This window comes from Triticum aestivum, chromosome 1B, assembly GCF_018294505.1.
Source record: "Triticum aestivum cultivar Chinese Spring chromosome 1B, IWGSC CS RefSeq v2.1, whole genome shotgun sequence".
Classification (NCBI taxonomy): domain Eukaryota; kingdom Viridiplantae; phylum Streptophyta; class Magnoliopsida; order Poales; family Poaceae; genus Triticum; species Triticum aestivum.
In genome coordinates this window covers 162,753,884-162,763,979 of record NC_057795.1, presented here as the reverse complement: position 1 = coordinate 162,763,979, position 10,096 = coordinate 162,753,884, and positions in this window count along the sequence as shown.

Here is a 10,096-nt window from a genome sequence, read left to right as displayed (position 1 = left end):
GCTTTCAGATTAGCGATTTCCTCTTCAAGTTTGCTGACGGAAGCCAACTTCTCTTCTGCAAGTTTTGTCTTGTCCGAAGCCGCTTTCTGTGCCTCGGCGAGGTCAAGGTCCTTCTTCTTCAGAGCATCCTTCAGTTTATCTGCAAAATCACAATAAGATCAGACTCGGGGACAGGCAAGAAGCAAAGACAGTCGTCAAGATTCTCACCAACCATACCTTTTGCCTCCTCCTTCGCCTTCGTGAAGTTCTCCTAGACAAGCTTTAGATCAAGTTCGAGTTGGATATGCTTGTTCTCCAATTCAGTATAACGAGCTGCAAGCTCGCAAGATCTCTGCAAAAGACCAGTCGACAGATGGCAAAGATAGGTCACTTCCGAGTGAACTAAGAGAAAAATTGTAGTGTTTCTAAGACCACAGCTGAATCTAAACATTCAACTGTAGTCTCGGGGACTACACCCAGTGGGTGCACTCAGCGTGCCCCCACTAGTTCTATCAGCTAGACTCAGAGTCGATAAGTCGACCAAACAAAAAAGAGTGTGTGTGTTCTTCAGACTATAGTCGACTGCCAGCAGTCGACCACAGTCTTGGGGACTACACCCAGTGGGTGCACACAGCGTGCCCCCACCGGTTTATGATTCCATTCGACTAGAAAAACTCAAGACATAAAGACTATAGTCCACTGCCAGCAGTCGACCATAGTCTTGGGGACTACACCCAGTGGGTGCACTCAGCGTGCCCCCACCAATCGAGATTCTCAATCGACACACCCAGTGGGTGTACAACAGACACTAAGATTCTCAGAAAGAAAAGCTTTCAGATACCATATCCTAACAGAACAGGAAGTGATCGACCAACCTGAACATTGCTCTGAAGAGCTGAACTGGCGTCATAAGCTGCTTGACTGGCATCTCGGATCGCCTTCACTTGCTCCATCATAACCCCCGCCTGGCGTATGGATTCTTTAGCAGCGCTTGCTTGGTCTTCAGGGACGTGGTGGATAGAGAAAATTGAAGGCTGGCCGGCACTCGACGTCAAAGGGAGAGCACTCGTCAGCGGCACTGCAAAGGATACGGTAGGCCGAGTGACGCTGTCTCCATCCGCGACTAACGTCTCAGGTGCTGATACGACCTAAGTTGCCTAGCCGGCAGATGCTCTCCTATTGCTCCTCTGCCTTAGTGGTTCCTCGTCTTCATGATCATCAGGAAGATCAATAATGATGTTAGACAGAGCTGCAGAAAAGAGTCAAAGTTAAAAAACAAAGATCCCACTGACTGAAAACGGAACTTAAAAGGTCATACCAGGGTTGGAAGTGACGGCGTCCTCCATTTCTTGGTCATCAGGTCTGGCCGAGGTGTCAGAAGTAGCAGCACTGTGGTTTCACAAATCAGTCGACCAGCTAACGAACCGACCAAGAATAAATCCATGAGAAACAAGAGGGAACGAGCTATGTCATTACCCAGAAATAGTGGGAATCGCCATCTTCATTTTCGGCAAAGCCTTCGTCGGCCTCGAGGGCACCACTCGAGATTGCTTCGGCGCTTTCTCAGTCGGCGCCAGAGAGGTCGTCCGAGGACGCTTGGTCGATTGCCCAGCTGGTGCGGCCCCCTTGCTGCGCTCGACCGCAGGGTCATGAGCAAGCTTGGACCATCTTTCAGAACGGGGAGGCGCAAGTTCCTCCTCCTCCTCCTCCTCATCGGAGCCTGCATCTTCATCACCCTCATCGCCATCCGATTCCCACTCCTCCTGACTTTCACCTCCACTTCCTTCCTCCTCCTCGGTCTGTGCTTGCGCCCCGTTGGGCATCGAATACAACTCAGTGGTAGCCTGAAAGACAACAAACAAGACAAAAGTCGATCGACTGATCTGCAATGAAACAGAACGGACGGAATGTGATTACAATCGGAGATAAGTGGTCATACCTTGTCTGCCTCATAAGATTGGTCGAGTGGCGGGATCCTCCTGGCTCCACGAGGGTTGTCCTTGTTCCCCGTGATGGCAGTCATCCACCTCTCCAGTGTGACATCGTCGACCTCTTCTGGGTGGACCCGAGTGGTGTCTTCAGTACCAGAGTACAACCACATCGGGTGACCCCGGTACTGGAGTGGCTGGATACGCCGTCGAAGGAAAACCTCCAGAAGATCCATGCCAGTCACACCACCGCGAATGAGTTGGACTACCCGCTCCATCAACATTTTAACCTGAGCCTTCTCCTCCGGAATTACTTTCAGAGAAGATGGCTTGTTCACTCGACTCATGGTGAAGGGAGGGAGCCCAGTCGACTGCCCTGGCGTCGACCGGTCTTGGCAGTAGAACCAGGTCGACTGCCACCCTCTAACTGACTCGAGAAGGGTCATAGCTGGAAAAGCACTCTTACTCCTCATCTGGACCCCAAGACCCCCACACATCTGGATTACTTGGGTTCTCTCGTCATTCGGATTGGCCTTTTTGACCGTCTGAGAGCGGCAAGTGAATATGTGTTTGAAAAGGCCCCAATGCGGCCGACAACCCAAGAAGTTTTCGCACAGAGACACGAAAGCGGCGAGATAGGCAATGGAATTGGGTGTGAAGTGGTGGAGCTGAGCCCCGAAGAAGTTCAGAAACACCCGAAAGAAGATATGCGGCGGCAAAGAAAACCCACGATCGACATGAGTCGCTAGGAGGACACACTCACCCTCCTGAGGCTGCGGCTGCCACTCCGTCCCCGGAAGCCTTGCTGCTCCGTGCTCGATCAGCCCCTCGTTGGCCAGGTCATCGAGATCCTTCCGGGTGATGGTCGAGCGGATCCAATCCCCTTGGATCCAACCTTGTGGCAGGCGGGATCGCGACGAGGATCCACCCCGACTGGTCGCTCTCCCCTTTGCCTGCGCTGTCGCCTTCTTCGCCCGCTCCAAAGCCGCCGTCTTGTCCTTCACCATTGTCGCCGACGAGGCTGGTACGGAGCAACGGCGCCGAATAGATGGCAAGGGTAGCGGATGGATCTGAAGACGGAGGAGGGGAAAATGAGGGAGCACTGTTCAAAAACCTCCGCCCGGTTCCTTATATGGAGTCGCTTCCGAGTGGCTGACTGGTGGACCCGGGCAATCCTGTCAAATCCTGAAACAGTCGCGTGAGGGATACATGGCGAAAAAGGCGGCGCGTGGATCGAGGCGTCTCTGTATTATCCCATCCGAGGACCGCGGCCTTCTCCGCTTCGCGCGCTTCCCGAGATTCGGATCCCACTAAATCCGCTAACCACAGGGAAACTTGTCAGATGGAAGATCTCCTGCGATCCGGTGCTCAGAGACCTCCAAGTGTTCAAAGATCGCTCGACCTACATCCAGAATGGATCAAGGCGATTGAAAAAGAAGTTGATACCATCACCTACGGTCATTTGATCTAGAACAAGACGTACTCATAGCATAGAAAGAGGAGTCAGAAGAATTCTCAACTCCTTCCTCACTCAAACCTCGATCCATTCGGGGGCTAATGATGAAGTCATGTACCTAGGGTAGGGTCATGAACCTGTCTAAGGTACCCTCCCCGAGGACATCTATAGATGAAGTCATCTTCCAGTCGACCTAGAGAGACCCCACTTGACTGATTGGAAGACACTCGACGAACATGAAGACACTCAACCATGAAGACTCACTCGACCACCAGGAGTTCAAGATCTACTCTGTATCCAAACGGTCTGTAATTAAGTAGTCTTTATGGTCATGATGACACTTTATGTAAGGCGTTACCAGTAACGCCAGACCTTAATGTACTTTAACCCTCTGCTACGTGGGCTGGTTGGGGTCTTGGCATCCTCTATATAAGCCACCCCCCTCCATTGGCAGAAGGGTTCGCACCCCTGTAACTCTCACACATATAATCCAGTCGACCGCCTCTGGGCTCCGAGACGTAGGGCTGTTACTTCTTTCGAGAAGGGCCTGAACTCGTAAAACACTTGTGTGCACAACTACTCCATAGCTAGGATCTTGCCTCTCCTTAGTACCCCCCTACATTACTGTCAGACTTAGAACCACGAGAGAGGGTGCCCCCCTGTAGGGCGCGCCCCCTGTCTCGTGGGCACCTCGTGTGCCTCCCGGACTCTGTTTTCTTGTATGTTACGTACTTTGGTCGGTAAAAATTCATTATATATACTCCCAAAGGTTTTGACTACCGTATCACGCAAATATCCTCTATTTTTGTTTCGAGCTGTTTCTGTTTTAGATCTAGAACATCATGTCGTCTTCAAGCGCTCCCAAGGACAAATTTTTCGGGAGGTTATCAACCCCTATCTTGCGGAGGTGCTGCATCACCCTCAAACCATTGAGATGCATGAGGGGGTGTTGCACATCCGCAATGTGGAAGGACCAAGGCGTACCGGGAGCATGGAGACAAAGCTCAAAGCCATGGAACAAGAAGTTTTCAAGTGCCAAGGGATGGTGGAGCATGGACTCAATGCCAACCAGATGATGATCACGGAGTTCACCAACAACCACAAGCTGGATGCCAAAGACATTGGGGAGACCATCTTCAAGCTTCAAGAGAAAATCGAGCACCTCCAAGCCCGGATTTATGACCTGCAAAACCAGAACTGTGAGTATGAATATAGATTCAAGCGAATGAGTTTGGCTGCAGATTTAAGGATCCCGGGGACTCAATCATCCTTCTATGATGGAGAGCCTATGCCTTGGAAGACGGATGACAAGCCTACTCCATCAACAACTCCTACTTCACCACCTCCAAAGAAATAATGACATGGGTATGGAAACTCCCCTTTGCAACTGCCAAGCTTGGGGGAGGTGCCCCGGTATCGTATCACCATCACACTCCTATCTTTACTACTTTATTTAGTTCGATCCTTTTAGTAGTATCTTTATCTATTAGTTCGAAGTTTTGATATCAAGTAGTTTTGAGTTTTGCATTGCGATCTCTTTATGTAAGTGAGTCCGTGTGCTATCTATAATAAAAGATTAGTGTTGAGTCAAGGGCTTTGCTATGTTGCTATGATCTTGAGAAGGTAGAAAGAACAAACGAGTTCATATTGATCTTATGGATAGTGATAACTTCACACATGGAAAGTACGAGGCATAAAAATTGTTGAGAGTTGATGAACGTAGCCTTGGTGATCGTTGCAATTAATAGGAAGTGATAAGGAAAGAGGGGTTCACATATAAATATATTATCTTGGACATCTTTTATGATTTTGAAGCACTCATTAAGTATGACATGCTAAAAGAGTTGACGTTGGACAAGGAAGACAACGTAATGGTTTATGTTTTCCGACATCTCAGTTAAAGTATATTGTCAGTGACCTTCTAAACATGTTGAGCTTGCCTTTCCCCCTCATGCTAGCCAAAACTCCTTGCACCAAGTAGAGATACTACTTGTGCTTCCAAATATCCTTTAAACCCAGTTTTGCCATGAGAGTCCACCATACCTACCTATGGATTGAGTAAGATCCTTCAAGTAAGTTGTCATCGGTGCAAGCAATAAAAATTGCTCTCTAAATATGCATGACTTATTAGTGTGGAGAAAATAAGCTTTGTACGAACTTGTTGTGCAAGTAATAAAAGCGACGGATTGCTTAATAAAGGTCCACATACAAGGGGCAATATAAAGTGACGTTCTTTTGCACTAAGATTTTGTGTATCCAACCCTGAAAGCGCATGACAACCTCTGCTTCCTTCTGCGAAGGGCCTATCTTTTACTTTATGTTTTACTTTAATACTTGAGTCAAGGTGATCCTCACCTTTCCCTTTTTCATTTTATCCTTTGGCAAGCTCTTCGTGTTTTAAAGATCATGATACATATATCCGGTTGGATGTAGGTTGGCATAGGCTATTATTGTTGACATCACCTAAAGGTGAATACGTCGGGAGGCAACACAATAAGCCCCTATATTTCTCAGTGTCCGGTTGAAACTCTATAACCACAAGTATTGCGTGAGTGTTAACAATTATGGGAGACTACGAGATAGTTGAGTATGTGAGCTTGCTGAGGAGCTCTATTATTGACTCTTTCTGATGTTACGATAAATTGCAATTGCCTCAATGACTGAGAGTATAGTTTGTTGGCTCCCAATGAAGTTTTTGAACCATACTTGACTTTGTGAATTGCTTATTACTTGAACATAGGAAATCATATGACAAAATCCATATATGTTGATGTTATTAGAATGATCATGATGCCCTCATGTCCGTATTTTATTTTTATCAACACCTCTATCTCTAAACATGTGGACATATTTTTCGATTTCGGCTTCCGCTTGAGTACAAGCGAGGTCTAAGCTTGGGGGAGTTGATACGTGCATTTTGCATCATGCTTTTATATCAATATTTATTGCATTATGGGCTGTTATTACACATTATATCTCAATACTTATGGCTATTCTCTCTTATTTTACAAGGATTACCATGAAGAGGGGGAATGCCGGCAGCTGGAATTCTGGCTGGAAAAGGAGCAAACGTTGGAAACCTATTCTGCACAACTCCAAAAGACCTGAGACTCCACGATACAACTTTTTGGAATTATTAAGGAATTATGAGCAAAAGAAATAGGCCAGGGGGCCCACACCCTGTCCAGGAGACAGGAGGGCGCCCCCCCAGTGGCGCGCCCTTATCTCCTGCCCCCCCTGGTGGGCCTCCGGCGTCCATCTTCTGCTATATGAAGGATTTTGTCCTAGAAAAATTTGCGGGCAAGCTTACGAGACGAAACTCCGCCGCCACGAGGCGGAACCTTGGCGGAATCAATCTAGGGCTCTGGCGGAGCTGTTCTGCCGGGGACACTTCCCTTCGGGAGGGAGAAATCATCACCAACGTCATCACCAACGATCCTCTCATCGGGAGGGGGTCAATCTCCATCAACATCTTCACTAGCACCAACTCATCTCAAACCCTAGTTCATCTCTTGTATCCAATCTTTTATCCAAAACCACAAATTGGTACCTGTGGGTTGCTAGTAGTGTTGATTACTCCTTGTAGTTGATACTTATTGGTTTACTTGGTGGAAGATCATATGTTCAGATCTTTAATGCATATTATTACACCTCTGATCATGAACATGAATATGCTTTGTGAGTAGTTACGTTTGTTCCTAAGGACATGGGTGAAGTCTTGCTATTAGTAGTCATGTGAATTTGGTATTCGTTTGATATTTTGATGACATGTATGTTGTCTCTCCTCTAGTGGTGTTATGTGAATGTCGACTACATGACACTTCACCATTATTTGGGCCTAGAGGAAGGCATAGCAAAGTAATAAGTAGACGATGGGTTGCTAGAGTGACAGAAGATTAGACCCTAGTTTATGAGTTGCTTCGTCAGGGGTTGATATGGATCCATATGTTTAATGTTGTGGTTAGGTTTACCTTAATACTCCTTTTTATAGTTGCGGACGCTTGCAATAGGGGTTAATCATAAGTGGGATGCTTGTGCAAGTTATGGCAGTACCCAAGTGCCGGTCCACCCACATATCAAATTATCAAAGTACCGAACGTGAATCATATGAGCGTGATGAAAACTAGCTTGACGATAATTCCCAATGTGTCCTCGGGAGCTTCTTCCTTATTATTAGAATTTGTCCAGGCTTATCCTTTGCTACATAAAGGATTGGTCCACCTTGCTGCACTTTATTTACTTTTGCTCGTTACTATTTATCTTGTCACAAAACTATCTATCACCTACTATTTCAGTGCTTGCACAGAAAACCTTACTGAAAACCGCTTATCATTTCCTTCTGCTCCTCGTTGGGTTCGACACTCTTACTTATCGAAAGGACTATGATAGATCCCCTACACTTGTGGGTCATCACGGTGCAATACCCTACTCCAACGTTTTAGTGGATTGCCTTGAAGGCCTGAGGATGAACTAGTATAGTGGATGAACTAGCCTCAGGAGGTGAGGTGTTCTTGAGCTCAAGAGAGCTGGTGAGGTGGTCGGGTGAGAATGGATTTGTTCCCCCTCTATGGTGGTGGCTAAGTCCTATTTATAGTGGCCTTGGTCCTCTTCCCAAATGTTGGCGGGAAGGGATCCCACAACGGCTGGATTTGAAAGGGGACAAGTAGTACAGCTTATCCTGACAAAAGTGGTCTTTGCCTGCGAAAAGCCCCTGGTCGTGACACTGCGGTGGGCTCAGTGATGACCTCTGTCCTGCCGTCCAGGTCATCTTGGTCTGGTTGCACCATAACGGAAACCTTTGGTTGATTTCTCGGGACTCCGCGCCTGTGGCTTGCCTCCCTTGCACCAAAGAGGAAACTAGCGCTCTGCACCTGCTGGCGCCCGCCTGGCCTTGGTTGTCATGGCTCACGTCAGCTGAGCCTCATGAGGTGCACCTTGCATAGAAATATATGCCCCTCGGGAGCCAGCCTGAAGAGGCCGATCCCCTCGGGGGTCTTGGCATCGTCCGCCTCGCGAGGTTCTTGAGCTGTTGATGTTGAAGCTGGGTCGTACCAGGTCGTTGATGGAACCACGCGGTGAGATGAAGGCAGGCAAGTCTAGATACCCCCATATCCAGGACACCGACAGTAGCCCCCGGGCCAAGGCGTGCTCGGACTTGGCTTCTAGGCGACGCAAAAGGGCAAGTGCGGAGCACCACGGGCCCTAACCGCCTGCGGCCTTGATGACGCGTGGCGATTGACGGGACGTGGGCGTCTCCACTTCCCCACGCTGCCTCGGCAACTATTCAACTTGACGGAATGAAGCGGCATGCAGAAGATCATCATGGCGCGAGGTCGTGGAGGCCGGCGGTTGGCCTTCCCTGACTATAAATGTGGGGGAGGGGCAGAGCCCCCCACTCATCTCTCCTTCGTCTTCCTGCCGCCCGCTTCCTCTCCTTATTCGTCTTGCTTCCATGGCGTCGCCGAGGAGGTTTTCGGCGGCCGAGAAGGGGAATGCTTCCAAGGAGGGACCAGCCTCTCCGCCTCCCAAGAGAGGCCACATCCGTCCCCGTAAGCACCCCACGGCCCCCGAAGCGGCCACTAGGGGGTGCGTGCGCGTACACCCCAGAGCCGACGTTTCTCTTGGTGCCCGCGAGGGCACCTCTTCTCGTGGTGGGCGCCACCGGCTTCGGAGCAGCCCCCATGACGAGAGAAGACGCGCCATGATCGTGCGCCGACCTCGGGCATGCTTCTCTTTGCTGGACGTGCTCCCTGATTTTGTGGTGTGGTCAGAGAGTCCGGCTGGCACCTTGCTCTGGCTTCCATGTTTCTTCTCCGGCGAGCTTCCATCCTCGGGGCTTGATGGTCTTTGGATATAGGCCGACGGCTGCTGCACTAGAGCTTCGTTGGTTGGGGCTGAGGTCGCCGCCTCTGACAACATGGTCCTGACCCGCAGCTGGAAGATGTTCATCCGCAGGCTTGGGCGGAAGGTGCACCCTTCACTTCAAGTATGACGACCTCTACATGAGGGTGTTCAGGGAGGACGACCGCTACATGGGGTGCTGCCCGGAGGATGGCAGCAACGACGAGGGTGGCGAAGGTGAGCTTGGCCTTGGCAGTGCGCGCTCCTCTTCTCACGATGGCAGCTCTTCTTCGGATGAGAGCTCGAGCAGTGGTGGCTACAACCGTCCCCCACGTCATTGCGCTCAGATCGAGGATGGCGGTGGTTTGTCCCGCCGCAGTGCTCCAGTGAAGCTGGAGAGGAGCCCGGCGTGAGTCTGGGGGCCGCCGAACATGGACTCAAGACCGGACGCAGCCCCAGGTCACCTATGGGGGAACTGGTGGAGCACCGGGCCAACTTGAGGCGCTACTTGAGGATGCGGCGCTGGTGCTGAGTTCGTATGCCCTCGGGTCTTCTTTGTTTAGCCTTTCCTTTCTCCCGTAATTCAAAAAAAAGATGGTGTACCCCGCTAAGGTGTGTAATGAACTATGGCAGTTATGCCCTTTATGCTATGCTTGCTATCTTGATGCTGTGCTGTAATTTTTGCACTCTGAGTAAGCGAGGATAGGAAAACTTAACTTGATATGTGCGTAGTAGCTTTCCACCTCGTTAAGACCTGGCTTCAGGCACTCAACAAGGCCCCCTTCCCGGGGAGCTGAAGGTCACAGACCTCGAGAGACGCCTCGGGGTCTCAGGAGCCGCCGCGGAACAGCTGCAGGGCTACTTTTAAAGGAAAAGAAAAACTGACGAGCAC